Source organism: Eumetopias jubatus, unplaced genomic scaffold (assembly GCF_037043125.1).
Source record: "Eumetopias jubatus isolate StellerSeaLion01/CBP00866 unplaced genomic scaffold, mEumJub1_p1.0 scaffold_9, whole genome shotgun sequence".
NCBI lineage: Eukaryota > Metazoa > Chordata > Mammalia > Carnivora > Otariidae > Eumetopias > Eumetopias jubatus.
Window position 1 is genome coordinate 78,013,638 of NW_028274815.1, and position 15,758 is coordinate 78,029,395.

General features: G+C 51.9%; 1 protein-coding gene across 9 annotated transcripts in view; it reads left to right on the forward strand.

Moving 5' to 3' along the window:
* Positions 1 to 15,758, forward strand: part of INPP4A (inositol polyphosphate-4-phosphatase type I A) — a 131,846-nt gene that overhangs the window by 15,706 nt on the left and 100,382 nt on the right. For 3 of the 9 annotated variants that reach the window (XM_028104000.2, XM_028104001.2, XM_028103999.2), the window contains exon 1: positions 2,982 to 3,313. The exons of 2 other annotated variants lie outside the window; for them this stretch is intronic. The gene's annotated coding sequence lies outside the window, so the exon portion shown is untranslated. Of the gene's footprint in view, positions 1 to 2,447; positions 2,504 to 2,976; positions 3,314 to 15,758 lie in introns of those variants that run through there. 4 more of the 9 variants (XM_028104003.2, XM_028104006.2, XM_028104005.2 and 1 more) reach the window with 4 other exon arrangements.

Genomic DNA, 15,758 nt, shown 5'->3' on the forward strand with positions numbered 1-15,758 from the left:
GTGGGCATGTTAACTTGAGCTGGGGTTCACAGGACTTCATGGGGAGTTATGTGTCAAGGGTGGGCGTGATAGCTTGAGCTGGGGTTCACAGGACTTCATGGGGAGTTATGTATCAAGGGTGGGCATGATAGCTTGAGCTGGGGTTCACAGGACTTCATGGGGAGTTATGTGTCAAGGGTGGGCATGATAGCTTGAGCTGGGGGTTTCAGAGGAGAAGTGTGGGGAGCACCGGGGGTAACACATTAGGAAGGAGGCTCAGAAGAGGCAGGGGCAGCTCACTGAGGGGCTCCAGGTCTGTCAGGCCCTTTTCAAGTTTGGGACTTCATCCCGCACAGGAGCCATTCAGACTTTTTAAAAGCTTTTTAGTCTGTTTTGCTTATATCATTATTTTAAGTGACAAAAGCAATCCCAGAGTCTCTTTAGGGGTCCGAGGAGACCCTTTCCTAAATGGTAATCATTTTTACGACCACACCTGTGCTCTAACCGGGTTTGTGGGCCAAGGTGGGCTCCCTCATTCCTGTTCAGTGGCTTGGGCATCGCAGCTACTGAACCTGGAGGCAAGGCCCCCAGAGCCCACCGTGCTGGTGGGAAGGCATGTCTCTGAAATGGTGGAAATGAAACAGGACCAGAGAAGGATACTCTAGACTACCTGTGAAGACTGGGCTGGCTGTGAGGAAAAGAAAGTGTTGGAGTATGAAGAACCCCAGAAATACGGGCTTCTGGAAACAGATATGAATTGTCTCAGGGTCCTCTCCCTGCAATGAAACCGCTTCAGTTGACCCTACCTCCTCCACAGACACGTGCTCTTCCTATGACCTTGTGGGGTCTCCACACATGGGGTGCAGTGTAGACAGATAACATAGTCAAGCCTGTTGGCCAGTGGCTGGGGGAGGGCGGTTGGTAGTGAGAGATGATGGGGACAGGGCTTGGCTTGAGGTTGTGCCCAAACACGCTCCTCCTTTAAGAGGTTGTGACTCGGGGACTGTGAGCATAAACGTCACTACGCCATATGATGTGGTGATGTAGTCAGGGAGAAAAACATGGCAAGGGCAAGGCTGGAGAAGAGGGAAATGGAGGGCAGAGTGCAAGGGACGCTGGCGGCGGCGAGGGGATGGGTACTGTTGCCAGCAGCAGGTGCAGCCTTATCGATTTCTCACCTGCCGGGGTGACACTGACCCACAGAAGCACCCCTTTGAATCCTCTACCTTCTTATTAGTGGCTAAACACTAATGTTACTTGGTGGGAGTCCTCAAAACCTGCTTGTACTTAGGTTGATTGGACATAATTTGATAGCATTTTATGTTTTTCAATAGGCATACCTGTACATGGTTCAAAAATTATAAGCTGTAACAGGGTATATGGTAAAGTCTGCCTCCTACCCCAGCCACCCAGATTCCTTCCCTAGAGACACCAGTGCCATGTGCTTTTGGTGTGTTCTTCCCAAGATATTGTGTGTATGCCAGCAGATGTTATGTGTGTACATGTTAAAATTTTTTTTTCATGCCCACAGCATCACATTCCGTGTCCACTGTTCCCCTCGCCTTCTCCCCTTACTATATCTTGGTACTCGTTGCAAAGAGTTTCTGTTTGCTTTGCCAGGCTGTGCAGTAGCGCTCTCTGAACATGGTAATCTCTTCCCAGTCTGTGCTGGACACTAACATGTTAGTTCTTTGAAAGAGAACCCCCCCTTCCCCGGCCCTTGCTCTAAGGTATGGATTGAGTATTGTCCTGGCTAGAAGGAGAGTGTGGGGTTAGGTGACATTTGGAAATTCCTCCCCATTGACTGCAATTCTCATCTGGACTGTAACTTTTTCTTTAGGGAGTGGACGGCAGCTAATGGTTAGTTGTTATTATTTGTAAGAAACGCTTCTTTAAAATATTACCTTTAGTTACACACAGACCTTTTAAACCAACCCATAGCACCCCAAATGAGGTTTGTCAGGGCCACCTTTGACGCCAGCTTTAAGAACAGTGGCTCCGAGGGACTTCACAGGGCCCACCATAGGTGCGAGCTGCTACAGGTGCTGTGGATGGTTCTGGAAGGACGTCTCCGACAGCGGGACCAGGGATTCACAGTGCTTATGGAGCAGAGCAGACTTGTAGATGTGACAAGGTCTGGCTGAGGCTGGTTCCGGCTACTCCCACCCAGCATTTCGGCTGCAGTGCGTGTGAGGGAAGGGAACAGCCTGGACACGGGCCTTGTAAGTGCATCTCACAGTCAGGTTGGATGGGCCTTGTCAGCTTCGAAGTCTGGGAGGCGGCTGGTAGTTTACCACGGTGGAGCAGGCATGCAGTTACGACACATGGCCACATTGTACAGGCAGAGGAGGCCCTGTCTTCAGGCCTGGGAGGGGGAGTGGTGGGCTCCTCCAGCAAGCCTGCCTGTTAGCTTTCACTTCTGTAGGAGGTTTCAGGCACAAACCGAGGGACTGTTGCCACACTGGCCCTGGGGATGCTCCGGAGAGCAGGACTTGATGGTAGCCCACCCCCAGAGGGTTCAGAGGTATGTGTCTGTGAGGCTGCTTACCAGCCCCTGTGCGGGATTCAGCAGGACACACCCAAGGCCTGGCAGATGTTAGACCTTCGGCGCCGGGGTCTGCTGCGTGCAGTGCCAGTGGCCGAGGAGCACTGAGGCAGCTCTTTCTTCTGGCCATGGCTCAATCCGTACACAGCTCTGCCTTCCTTCTGCCCCGTTAGTGGCTGTCAGCTCGCTCAGGGCACCAGCGTCTGCTGGGTAAACCCAGCTATTGCATAAGGTCAGAGAATGGGAGCCACGAAGGCAGCTCCGGGACCAGCCGATGACTTTCAGGAAGTGAACAGGCTTCTTCTTTTTGTTCATATTTTCTCTAAAATACTCTTGAGGTTTCGAAGCTCTGCCCTGAGCCCTCTGTGGCTGAGGGCTGCTTGGCCTGGTGGAAGGGGTGGTCTTCCAATCTCCTGCAGGCCCTGGTCAGGGTGGCGGGGTCTTGGGGCAGCACAGTCCTGACTTCGAAACTGAAGGGGGGGCCGAAGGGAGGCAGAAGAGCTGTCAGGGTCATGGGGCCGCCTCCACACAGAGCCCAGGAGGAGGCCGCTGAGAGCGGAGGAAGTGGGCTTATTGCACACCGTGCGTTTCGACATTGGGACTCAGCCCTTGAGAAGGAAAACCAAGTGCATGGTACCAGGGCTGAAGAGGTGACAAGAAGGGGTCGGAGGGCCAAACGGCAGCCACCCTGTCTTTTGCTTGCCCGGCTGGCCCTTCTCCTGGGCCAGCCCCCCCCACCAACTTCAGGGACTGTGGCCGGGACAGGTTCTCTTGCTGTGTTTATTCAAGGTAAGGGGGCCCTGATGGCAGCTCCTGACACCGAAGGCCAGGAGGGTCTAGTCCGTGCGACATCAGCAAAGCTTGCCCTGTGAACACCTGAGTTAATTGTACTGGGTGTTTAAGACAAATGCCTGTGGCAGTACTGTATTTATGGGAGGAGGTAAGAGTCCTTGCATAGCCTGGAAAACTCCCTTTGGGGATGCAATCGAGGGAAGCAATAGATATGAAGGAATTCTTTAAAATGTAAGCAGGATCATTACAGCGTAAGGCTGTAGCTCTTCCCACCACTTGTGAAGACCGGCTGGTGGTCCAGGGAGGGTGGCAGGGACTGTCCTTCGCTGTTTGAGATTGCTTCAGTTCCCACTGTGCCAGGCATCTGGCTGATGCTTCTCATTTAATTCCCTGTAGTAGTTTCCTAGGGCTGCTCTAGCAAATTCTTACAGACTCGGTGGCTAAACCAACGGAAGTGTATGCTCTCACAGTTCTGGAGTTCTGGAGGCTAGCAATCTAAAATCAGTGTCCCGGGGCACAAATCCAGGGTTCAGCAGTGCTGTGCTCCCCCCAGTAGTGTTAGGGGAGAGTCCGGTCCTTGCCTTGTCCAGCTTCCGGTGGTCTCTGGCATTCCTTGGCTCGTGTCTCCCTACCCCCCATCTTCAGTGCCAGCTATGTAGTATCTTCTCTGTGACTTCTTCTTTCTGCTTCTGTCACATGGCCGCCTTCTGTCTGAAATCTCCCTTAGCCTCCTTCTTGTAAGGGCACTTAGGATTGAAATTAGGGCCCACCCATGTAATCCAGGATAATCTCCCTTCCTCAGGATCTTAAGTTAATCACATCTGCAAAGTCTGTGCCATAGAAATAACATTCGCAGGCTCCAGGGATTAGAATGTGGACATCCCCATTGCTTGCCCCACTATGGGCTATGGTGCGGTATCCCACAGCAGCCTTCAGAGGACATTCAGGGGACGTAGGAGGAAGCCAAGGCTTGGAGAGGCTGAGCAGCTCTTGGGTGGCCATGGTTCTTTCTTCTCTGTGACTCTGCAGTAGGGCCCATTTTGTGATGTTGCTGGAGATGCACTTGATGAACAGATAAACCCCTGTCATTTTCCTATGTTGTTACGTTGGTCGTTTGAAAAAAATAAGAGCTTCGGGGTCAGGTGCCATGGCTGTAACTTGTTCGGGACATGTTTGTTGAATGAATGACTTTATTTCACTGTGGCCAGATAGCTTTGGGCAGGCTCGTTCTCCTCATCTGTATGATGATGGTAGAACAACCCTGTGAAAATTAGGTGGTATCACACGGGTGAAATGGCCCAGCATGGATTGGCCCAGCAGGGGCCCTTATTCACTGCGAGTTGCCAGTCCCAGCCAGGGAGAAGTCACATGGAGAAGGACAGGTGACATCTGGGATGGACTGTGTTAATCCCTGAGAGAGAGAGTGCATCGGGAGATGTGCAAATAGTTGACTCACTGACAGGACAAACATCAGTCAAATAGCTACTTGTGCTGGGCAGTCTGGAAGGCAGAAGGAAAAGAACAGCAAACAGAACACACCACTCCTGCCCTGGGGTCGGGGGCTGGGAAACCAGAGGACAGACATTTGAAAAGTCATTCCACTATTGTGCACTGAGGAAAGTTGTCTTTGATGTGAATGTGAACAGATGCACTGTATCTGTATTGTATATTTGTTCATTTATATTTATGTATTATAAATAATGTGAAAATTGACAGGAGTCCATGTTCCTGAGTCTGTTCCATAGCTTCAGCTCATTCTCCTTCTTGCTGTTCAGAGTCCCCGATAACTGGCTGGGCCCAGTTACCTCCTTCCGCAGGGAGTGGAGCCTGCTCCTGCCTCCTCTCCATGGTGAGCCCCCTGCTCAGGTGGGTAGGGCCTGTGGTTTCTCCCGGGGTGGCCCTGGCTTCTGCCCAGCAGCGTGGCCTCTGGGGATCAGCTGGCCCCATGTCCAGGCCAGCCCTGCCCACCTTGCTCAGTCTGTATTCTCTCCCCCACAAGTCTTGCTCCTGCCTCTCCCCAGATGCTCAGGAAGGCACCTCTCTCGTTGTGTTTCTTAAGCTAACCTGTTGAGCGCTCACAGTGCCCTGGGGCCCGATGACTCAAGTGGGGTGACACACATTCCCTGTCACGACTTAGAAGCCACCAGCGTTAGTGGAGCCTTGCTGAGTGCTCATTGCTGTGCTCTGTCTCCATGCGCACCATTTTGTTTAATCCTTGTAACACCCTCAGGGATGCGCGTCCATCCTCCCATCTTACAGGTGAGAGAATTGGGGTACAGAGGAGTTAAGTTACCCAGCTGGTCAGTGGCAGAGCAGACGTCACAGGTCTTTCTGTCCACAGAGCCCTTTACTTACTTGCATCAGATAGGCCTTGCCCAGTGATAGACCAGCCACCAAACACACAGCAGCGACGGTATCCCAACAGGTGACAATGTCAGCATGCTTTTTGATGGGGACCCACAGTTTTATTTCCATCTCTCTTTTAAATGCTTGTCTCACACTTGCATATGTTGTGGCAGTCGCTGAGTGAGCATGCCAGACTTGTGCACTCTGAGCCTCTTTGAGTAGAGGAGGGGAGACAGTTGCTTCGCTTTCCCCTTGGATGCCTGAAGCCCATGCTGCACGTTCCCCACCTTCCTCTTAGTCTGTCTATAGGTCACCGCTCTGTTACCTCTATCTCTCCATCTGCTGTCTCCTTCTCCTTTCCCTGCCTGTGCTGCCAGTTAAGACCGAGAACCCGTCGGCAGTGTTAGTGACCAGCCCCCACCGTGTGATGGTGTCAGGTACGGCAGAGACACAGCATCATCGGTGTCCTCCACCCTGGACGTGAGCAGAAAGTCTCTTCCCAGCCTCCGTGGGTTAGCATCTGAGCGTTTGATGTAGAGCTTCTTTTCCTTGAGTCACAGAAGATGTTTTTGCCTATACCCAGCACACATCCACTCACATTTGATTTTCTTGTATATAGGCACGTTGAAACACACTTGATTTTCTTATATTATGATAGCATTTTCCTTATTTTAAAATAGCAAAAGAACAAATGAGTTAAACAGGCATTTGCCAGGGTGCCTGGTTAAGCATCTGCCTTTGGCTCAGGTCATGATCCCAGGGTCCTGGGATTGAGTCCTGCCTTGGGTGGGGGGGGGGGGGGCGGGAGGGTCCCGGCTCAGTGGGGAGTCTGCTTCTCCCTCTGCCCTTCCCCCCCCTTGTGCTCTCTCTCTCTCTCTCTCTGTCTCTCAAATAAATAAATAATCTTTAAAAACAAACAAACGACAAAACAGGCATTTGCTTATTAGCTTAGAAACTTAAATACCATCTTCAAGGTAATTTTATATGAAAAGAAATACTTTCTAGGTTCCAAATAACTTATAAATGGGCTTTTGGAATGCAGCCTATTGATTGAACTGCCCAGAGGTTCAACGTCACCTTTGTGGAATTCCAGAACTGAGCTTTAAAATATTTATCAATAGTAGTGCTTTGTTTGCTTTCCAGTGCAATGAGACCGTGAACTAATGTAACATGTGATTGTCCTAAATAAGTGGAATAATAGTAAAATATTGAGGTTTTATAGTAAGGAGGCGAGACACCCCAAATTTGACCTCTTAGTAAAGAGAACAGAAAAGCTGCAGGTGCTATCAGGGAAATATGATAAAGGAAGGGAGGGGAATGAAACCCAGACCAGAGTAGTTCCGTGTGGGGTGAGGCTGGTGGGTCACATTTTTGGGCCTGAGACCTGTGGCATTTCTTTTTTGATGGTCTTGATCCTGAACCCAGGAAGGCTTCAGTTTGTGAAGGAGAAATACCACACTCTTTTTTTTTTTTTTTTAAGATTTATTTTTATTTGAGAGAGAGGCAGAGGGAGAGGGAAGGAAGAGAATCCCAAGGAGAGTCCCCACTGAGCGTGGAGCCTGACACGGGGCTTGATCTCATGACACTGGGATCCCGACCCGAGCCAAAACCAAGAGTCGGACGCCTAACCAACTGAGCCACCCACACACCCCGAAACAACACACTCCTGACTGCTGAAGGATCGAAGTCTGTAACCCTTCATGGGTTCACAAGGGGACCATAAATCCAGCTGAGGCCAGATGCGGGGCTCATGGCTGGGCATTGAGGGAAGGAGGGACCTCATGTCACCATGGACCCCTGTCACTGGGAACTCGCAGGCTTGGAGGATGCCTCTGGAGCTCGCGGCCAAGATGGCGGAGAAGGAGCCAGCCCAGCAGAACACTTGTGAACAGCCTGGGGAGAGCAGGTGCTGGGGGTTCGGGAGGGACCGAGACTGGGCTGCGACTTTCTCGGCCATGGCTGCACATTACACTCAGCTGGGGGCTTTCGAGAAACATGGAAGCCTGCTTTCCACCCCCTGCTCCCGCAGTAAAATCATGTGGAGGTGGGGCCGGCATTGGCATTTGTCACCTTTGCATCAGGTGATCCTGAGGTGCAGTTGGGGCGGAGCAGCTGGGCCCTGGGGCTTTGGAACTTGGGCTTCTGCACAGGGCCAGCCTGTTTTGAATCCCTGTGGCTGTGTGGGGCCGGTCTCTTACGTGCTGAGCTTCAGTCCTCCAGTGTCCTGGGCTAGAAGGTGAAATGAGGCAACAGAGTACTCTGCCTGGAGCCGGGGACGGCTTTGTGGTGGTGGTGGCTGACGATGACGGACAGAGCAGCCCCTGGCCCCTCGCCCTTCGACGGCTCACTTGGTGAAACCACACCCTGCAGAAACCACACTGCGTGAGCACATCTCACGCAGTGGCCTGTGGCTGGAGGGGACACAGCCACGTTGACGGGTCTCTAACTTCACAACCACAGAGTGTGGGTGGGACCACTTGGCACCCAGGGCATATTTCCCCACTGTCCTGGCCCAGGGGTTGGCCAGCTTTGTCTGGAATGGGCCAGCTAGTTAATATTTCAGGCTTTGTGGGCCATCCAGCTCTGTGGCAGCACCACCCATCTCTGGGCCGTGGTGGTGTGAAAACCGCCCCAGTCGGTAGGGAAACAGTTGGATGCAGCTGTGTTCCATTAAAACTCTGCAAAAACAAATGGTGGGCAGGATTTGGCTGAGCCTTCTCCTGGACAGTCATTCGTACCTTCTCCTCAAATCTCTTACTACCTCTTGTCTCCACCTCACCTCACCTCCCTCCCTGCTGCTGGCCCACTTCCAGCAGCCTGGATTGCACTTGGGCAGACCACCCACCAGCATGGGTGCCACACGCGTGCTCTGAGGCCAGCCTCTCCTATGCCGTGCCCTGCCCCCCAACAGTGGCCGGCCCCCGGGCTTCACCCTTTGGTGGCCTCTCGCTTCCTCCTGCATCCTTGGAACATTCTCCCCACAGCTCCCAGAGCCCCTCACTTTGGATTGCCCTCCTGTTTCAGTCAGTCTGCTGGTCCAGTTTCTCCTCCACTCCCCAATACCTCCGGGGCCCAGTCTTGGGACCTCTGCTCTGCTCGCTTCTTTGGTGGTGTCGTCCATTCTGGTGGCTCACTTACGTCCCCCAGGCAGACAATTCCTCAGTGCACTGCTCCGGTCTAGACGTCTCCACTGCTTTCCTGACAGTAAGCATCGCACACGTGACGTGTCCCAGACCAGACTCATGCTCGTAGTCACCCGCTCTTCCTCACCTCAGCGAATGACCACACCGTCCTTCTGCTACTGAGGTGTTCAGTGAAGCCTCAAGAGTGTCCTCGACAGCCCTTCGCTTTCTGTGTCATCTGTCAGGAAGTCCTGCTGGCTCCATCTTCCGAATACACGCACGTCCCCTTTCCCTGTGCCCTCACTTTGCCTTCAGTACTGCGCCGTGTGCGGGGCGCCTGCCCTCCCTGCTGCTGCCCTCGCTCCTGCTCGGGCGCTTTCTAGTAGAGCAGCCAGAAGACTTTGCAGAGCACAATCACATGAGCTCGAGCCTCTGCTCAGAACCCTCCAGAGGCTGCTCAGGGAGGTGAAGCAGTGGTCATGAGGCTCCACAGGGCTTTCCCTGCCCGCCTCCGCCCCCCCGAGACCGGCCACCAGTCTCCTCCTACTGTCCCTACTCCGTCTTCAGGCAGGTTGGCCTGGCTTGCCTTCTGCCTGGCATCTCTTCCCGCAGATACCCACATGGCTTTCTTGCTCTCATAGCTCCCTTGGGTCTCTGCTCAGATGTCCCCTTCTTCATAAGGGCCATCCTGACAACTCGGTTTAGAATTGCGCTTCCCCTGTCCCCTGCTTTCCCTTGCAGCCTCTGCTGCGATGGCTTGGGCCCTCTCCCTGGGTGCCTTAGAACCCGCACGAGGCCGACGTGCAGGCAGCTGTCTCCACACCCCTGCAACAGGGCGAGGCCGTGTTTGCTGCAGGCATCGGTGAGTGGCCAGGGGCCAGTACCGCCTAGTGCCTGGCGTGCTGGTGGGGGTGAGGGAGACAGCTCCGGGGAAGCCCCGCTGGCTTCCTGATAACAGAGGCTACTTTATTTTTCATTACGAGCTTGGGAATTACAGCCACAAAGCCTTCTTAATGACACTGATTATGAAGAGCATGTTCCTTTTGAACATATAAAGGAGTCACACGCAGGCTAAGTCTGTGAGGAATTAACCCATCTGGCAGGGTCTCTATCAGACCGACTGCCACACATAGGATTTGGGGCTGCCACGAAGACTTTCCTCAATCTTTCCTTTTTTCCTTTTTCGTCTCCTTTTCACTTCTTGAGATTTTAGAATCCTACTTTTTGCCTTGTCACATCCCTAGATTTTAAGGAGCCCAGCTCTGGACTTGTGGGTGTGGGGGTGAGGAGAGCTGGCCCATGGGGGCCGATCAAGCACAGGTGTGCCCCACTCTGGATGTCTCCTGAACTCCTGACCCCCATCTGGATGCCTCCTGACTGGAGCCCTGCGTGCCTGTAAGAGCCCACTGCACCAAGGGAAGGGGAAAGCCCACCTGCTGCTAGTTCTGGGCTCTAAGGGAGCTGAGGGCCTGCTTGGTGGGTCTTTGTCCCTGAGTGGACAGCCTTTCCCTTCCCCTCCACTGGGAGGCATGGCAGGAACTAGAGCCCAGATCCTTGGCCCGCAGCACCTCGGGCCCCTGCAGGGAGGGATGGTGGGGGTTTTTCTCCCTTCTTGGCCAGGAACTTAAGGAGCAGAAGGGAAAGAAGTGTGACTCCAGGGCTGTGGAAGAAGTGGTGGTGAGTTGGGTGGTGCCTTCTTTGGATGTCGCCCCCGGTCAGGTGTGGTGCAGGGCCAGGCCTTAGGAAGAGCTGAAAGACATTTCCAGGGAAACCCATCACTGGTGTTCTTCGAAGATGTTTCAACATGCATTTCATTTTTGCTATGACCCACTCAGTCTGTAGCCTCAGAAACCAGAATGATTTGGGCAAACTTTTGACATGAGGTCGCATTAAAACAGTTTTAGCCATGGGTGTTAGATGTGTGCATGTGTATCTGTGGTCCCACTGCAGCCGGCCGGCGTGAATGATGTCCTGACTAAGCCCTGTGAGAGACAGTTGCATTATTTTACAGCCATTCTGTGTAGGAGGAAAGGATGAATGGCCCTATGGGGTTAAAACAATATTTGAGTTTTGAGAAGCTTTTCTTCTTTCCTTTAAATTTGGCAATCTCCCGAAGCTATCAGGGGAAAATGTAGAATTAAAATATGTAACAGGTGGGAATTTTTTTTTTTTTTAACTTAAGGTTTCTATTGGTACCTTGTCACATTTGGAATATTCCTGTTAGGCTGTCTCAGGTTTAAACTCTTGTGGATGAAGGTGTGGATGATGGTGAGGTGCTTGTGGACATTAGGCCGATGAATCTGCTGCTTCTCAGAGACTAAAACTCCAGATTGAGCTTTCGGGAACCAGGGACGAGCTCGGTGTTTGCTAAGTGGACTGAAGGTTTGAAATGCTTAGCCTGTTTCTGTCCACACCCCGCAACCCCTGGACATCAGCAAGAGCTGCGGGGTGTTGGCCATGGTGAGTAGGAGCCACGGGTGGGGTCCTTGGTGAGGGGAGGAGGATGCAACGTACGCAGCTGTACTTGAACCCAGCACCCCCTGACAGTTCCTTCCAAACCTGTCCAGAGCAGAAAGGTCCGTGGTGTGAACGTACACAGCGGCACCCAGAGCCTTGATGGCTTCTAGCAGGTGCTCACTACCATCCCCCCATGCAGGGCCCTGCCCCCAGCATCTCTGGGTATGGTGGGGAGGATGGGGTTAGAATAAAACTCCTTGGGGGAGCTCAAAACCCAGCGGAGAAGCTGACCCAAAATGGGAGAGACAAGCACTGTGGCAAGTGCCCAAGGGACCAGGTGGTTCTTGCAAAGGGACCTGGTACAAATGCCTGTCCCCTTGTCCAGCTGCTCCTGGCAAGACATTTTCTCCCTCGTTTAGCCATTTTGCATGTGTCACCTTGCCCTGTGGATGGCAAGTTCATGAGGGAGAGGCTACAGTGGAGTCCTGCATCTCCTCCCCCAGCCCTGGCCCAAACTTCACGGACAGTTTGTGGTGGGCCTCGATCCCTCAGCAGAAGGCATCTACAGAAACACGCAGGTGATGAGGGATCTGAGGTACCTCTGTTACAGAAGAGGGATCCGAGGGCCAGCAAGGGCAAGGGACTTGCCCAGAGACGTTCAGCTTAGCCAGGGCTGGAGCTGGATCTTGAGCCCAGGCTCCCGGCCTTCCTCATGGAGAGGAGGAAGGGAGGGTATCGTAGGTGCTGTGTAGAGAGGATGACAACCGAGTTGTCGGCTCCTGCCTCCCCGCTACGCTCTGGGCACTGGCCGTGGTGGGCTGCTTTGGGAACCCTGTGGTGTGGTCAGCAGCCTCACCCAGGCCGTGGCCACTAGGCTGGTTGCTGCCCCTTGAGCTTTAGTGAATCAGCGGGTGCCTGTGACACCTTGCAGCCTGCAGTGTCCTCACTCCTGGCCCGCTGACCGCCCCACCTCCCTGTGCTCATCCACTCATTCTTCCTGCATCTGTCCAGCTCAGGTCCAGGAGGTGCACCAGCTCCCGTTAGCACAGTGCATGGGGTGCTTTATGTCTGTCCTTCTGTCTGTCTAGCCTCCCCTGGAAACAGAGGAGCATAGTTTACTTGCTTCTCAGAAGCTGAAAGTGACACTTCTGTTAGATGACCGCCCAAGTTCACATGGCATTAAAAAGCTGATCTGGGTCTTAAACTATCTTGACTTCCCACTTTACCAGGGAGTTGAGTGAAATGTTTGAGAGTTAAGACATACGTTATTGGGAAAGATACAATTTATTCACTGGGGGACAGTTTCAGAACTTGTTTGAGGCTATTACAGGTCTGACATATTCACACACTATGACGGTGTTACTTACCTTTGGCATCACTCCAAAATGACAAACGGGTATAGAGAGAAGAATTCTGGCTTCTGTCTTGTCTTCTAGTTCCGCTGTCCAGAGGCAACCAGCAGGCCCAGTATATCTGTGCATCCTCCGGGAGGTGGTCTGTCACATACAGACATGTATGTTTCTGCGTCCTCTCTTCTAAAGCATGCACTATTTTCACTAGGCTGGTATGGAAAGCCATACACACGGTTTATGAAATCACTTGTGGTTGTATTTTAGTCTCCCATTATTTCTCTTTTTGTATTAATAATATCGTATTACCTTGTTAGCCTCAAAATCAACCTGTTACCGAGTGGATTTTAGTGTCCATGGCACAGCAGGTGAGGGCAATTTCCCATCCTTCTGCATGCTTGGTGGGTCCGTGGCAGGTTTTGTTTTTCTTTTTAAGCAGGAGGTCCTTCAAGGTAGTTAGAGATGGATGTGTGTAGTGTTCTTTGCAACATGGAAATGCCTTAGAGATCTCTGTGCTCTGAAGAGCCTGTGGTGAGATGAGCCCTGATGGGTGCTGTGTCACCCTTCACTCCACAGACATCATAAGGGCTGGAGCAGGTAACTGGCCCACTGGTGAGTGACAGGTGAGAGTCAAACAGACCCCTGGCCTTCTTGTATTCCGTGAGGTGCTAGGAGGCTGCAGACCCATTTCAACCAGGCAGTTCGCCACGTCCCTGGCAGTTCTAGCCTCTCTTTGCACATTGCCATTGGGTCAGCCGTAGTGAGGAGCAGGAAAATTGGTTTAACTATTTTAGAGGCATGACTTAAGAAAACATCTATTTTATTTTTAAAAAACATTTCCAAATAATTTTTCTTATGTACCAAACCCGTCTAGGGCATGGGAGATACAAAGCATGTTTCTCAGTCATGTATTCGTCTCATAAAAGCTTGTTTTGGGGCTGCTTCCATGGGTCTGCTCTGTGCTGAGCACAGAAGGGTTAAAGATGGAGATGACTCAGTCCCTTCCCTGGAGGAGCTTGTGGGGATTTAGAGTGTAGTAAAGGTGTTTCTCTTTATGGCTATAGAGAGGGCTGTGTCATAAAGAGCAGAAGGTGTTTATTTCTGCCTGGGTGTGGGAGAGGCTTCACAGAGGAACTGCTATTTAAACTGGGCATGAAGCATGAGTAGGAATTGTCAAGCCCAAGCCCACAAGAACAAGAACAGGAAGGGTATTCTAGACTGAGGGAACCCCAGACAGAGGCATGGAGATGCGTATTTGAAAGCCGGAGAGAAACCACCTGTGGTGTGGCATTTAGTAAGCTTGGGAGAGGTGGATGGGCCGCTGGTCCATGCCGGGTGAAGGGCTTTGGACTGCATCGCCTGTGTGCTGAGAGAGCCGGGGAAGGGATTTCATTTAAGTCAGAGAGTTAGCCCCTCAGATTTCCAGGTTCCAGAGAGCCTTCTAAAACCCCGTGGGCTCTGCTTCAAGTACCAAAATGGTCTCTCTCCCCCAGCTGTTGAAACTCAACTCTTGATCATCCAGGATGACAGATGAGGTCGGAGAGAGGGAGGCCAGGCCTTGGATAAAGCAAAATCACAGGTACCACAAAAAGAGTCAAAATGTAGTACAAAATGAGTTTAATCTGGTAAAAGTTACATGTAAAATTTAGAAGCACATTGAACTTTTACAGATATATTGTTCTTATACTTTAAAGCGTCAAGTGTTTGATCGCATGACCAAAAATGGTTATGGCTGTGGCAGACCGGGCTGTGTGGGGCACGGGTGAGCTCAGCAGCCCACTCCCGGCTCCCTGTTTTCTTTACTTGGGTGGGGTGCTTGGGGAGGCAGGGAGCAGCACTTTTCATGGTGGGGAAGGACCTACTTTGTAGGGGGTCCCATGTGCCCCCCCCCCTTATTGCCAGGAAGTCCAGATGACTGTGGAGTGCAATTATCATGGTTTTAATTTTTTCCCACAAATACAGTACCTTTCTCCTGGTTTATCAAGGTGAATCCACAAATGTTTAATCCACCCACAGTTAGTCAAGATTTGATGGCAGAATCTTACTAAAATCAACTCCAAATAGCTTTGTGGTAACAAGCCTTCCTTGCCATGAGATCTTGCCCACATTTTTCTGCTTAATAAAATGATTCAGACTTGCCACCTGAAAAATTTTTTTAAAATCTCAAAACTTTTTAAAGAATTTAATTAGAATAGGATAATGAAGATTCATACTGTAAGAAACTTGATTTATTTTTTTAAGTTGAGATTGCAGGAAGCTTGTAAAACTTTGAGTCTTGATAGTTCCTAGAATTTGAATTTTGCTTATTCAGGGCTAGGCAACCCCAGGTTTCTGTCAGGCGTTGCTAGGCCACACACACCAGTGCTAACTGCACGGGGCTCTAAGGTTTTGTATACACTCACACTCGACTGGCTTCTCAGTCCAAATACAGCTCCACGTTGAGTGAAGGTTGCCCTGCTCGTCTCCCTCAGGAGGGTTCAAGCCCAGGAGCTCCTCAGAGCAGGAAGTCTCTCCAGATGGGTCACCCATCGTGGAGGTGATGGGGACCAGCAGCAACCCCCTCTCCCCGCCCCAGGGTTTCCAGTCCCCTACGCTGGAGTCAGGGGGGCCTTCACCACAGCGCTGTGGCCCAGCCCTGGGTGTGTGCAGGGAGGAAACGTCTGGAGGCTGAATTCTGCTGGGGGTGAAGTCCTGGGGTGGGGTTCCAGGACACCTGTCCAGCTCCAGAGGGAGTGGGGCCCGCCTCCTTCTGAGTTCCTGGTTGCCAGGGTAGAAATTCTCATAGGGCCCTCTGGACTATTCTTTTTCTAGCCAGGTTTTTAATGGGTGCTTTTAATAGCTTTATTGACCTTCATCAAGGCCTTACTTCCTGTTGTAAGTTTTCTATGTTCTCTGGGTACTTCCAGCCCCTTCCCTGCTGTCCTTGAGCCAGTGGCTTGGCCCAAGTGCTTCCGGAACCCTTATTTCTGAATGGATGGAAGAGTCCCCGGGGCTTGGGAGTGTCCATGCCGGGTCAGAGTAATAATTAACAGCAAACACCTGAGTAGCTTTTCTGTGTACCGCGGTTTACGGGGATGAAATTACCTCGTCCGTGCAACAACCGGACAAGGTAGATGCCTCTTAGGCCGGTTTCAGAGGAGGGGGACTGAGGGGTAGGCGCTTAAGCCA